Here is a 638-nt window from a genome sequence, read left to right on the forward strand (position 1 = left end):
TTTTTTTTTTTCCGCAGAGCAAAATAAAAGGCACTATCTGGGCAGAAATTGACGATCTCAAGGCATTCAAAGTTCTGGATCTTGACGAATTCCAGCAGACGTTCTCAGCTTACCAAAGGCCACAAGTAATTTGACGCTTCAGTATTTTGCAACTTGACAACATTTTGGCTGCAAAATGCAAAAAGATCTTAACAGTGAACAATTTCCCTGCTTAACAGAAAGAAACTGATGATGACAGTGCCATTGTAAGGAGAGTCAAAGAGCTCTCTGTGATCGATGGTCGCAGAGCGCAAAACTGCAACATTCTGCTCTCACGGTCAGTGTGTGTAATGAATGAAAAAAGCCAACTAAATAATGAGAAATAGTCATTTCATACTGCTCAAACTGTTATGCTTTAAAACCGTGTCTCCCAATCAGGGGTGCGTGTACCCTTCTGGATACATGAGCACATTGTTGGGGTACAGGGTAACTTTTAATAGTTTATTTCCCAGATCAATAACTTGTGACACAACTGCGCCAAAAGCATGCCAGCCGTGTTTCGTCTCAAGTGCTTTATCAAAGCTCAGCTAATCGATGAAAAGAAAATCAAGTTCAATTTTCTGTTGTGAGGAGACTTATTCGAAGGAGCTCTTTTTTTT

At 40.1% G+C, this 638-nt stretch overlaps 1 long non-coding RNA gene across 1 annotated transcript; it reads left to right on the plus strand.

Moving 5' to 3' along the window:
- The first annotated feature begins 10 nt into the window (after nt 1-10).
- LOC109508827 (uncharacterized) lies at nt 11-290 on the plus strand. The gene is made up of 2 exons (XR_002166791.1): nt 11-125; nt 219-290. It is a non-coding gene; the product is annotated as an uncharacterized LOC109508827 (long non-coding RNA).
- Nucleotides 291-638: the final 348 nt, after the last annotated feature.

This window comes from Hippocampus comes, unplaced genomic scaffold (assembly GCF_001891065.2).
Source record: "Hippocampus comes isolate QL1 unplaced genomic scaffold, H_comes_QL1_v1.1 C16646536, whole genome shotgun sequence".
Classification (NCBI taxonomy): Eukaryota; Metazoa; Chordata; class Actinopteri; order Syngnathiformes; family Syngnathidae; genus Hippocampus; species Hippocampus comes.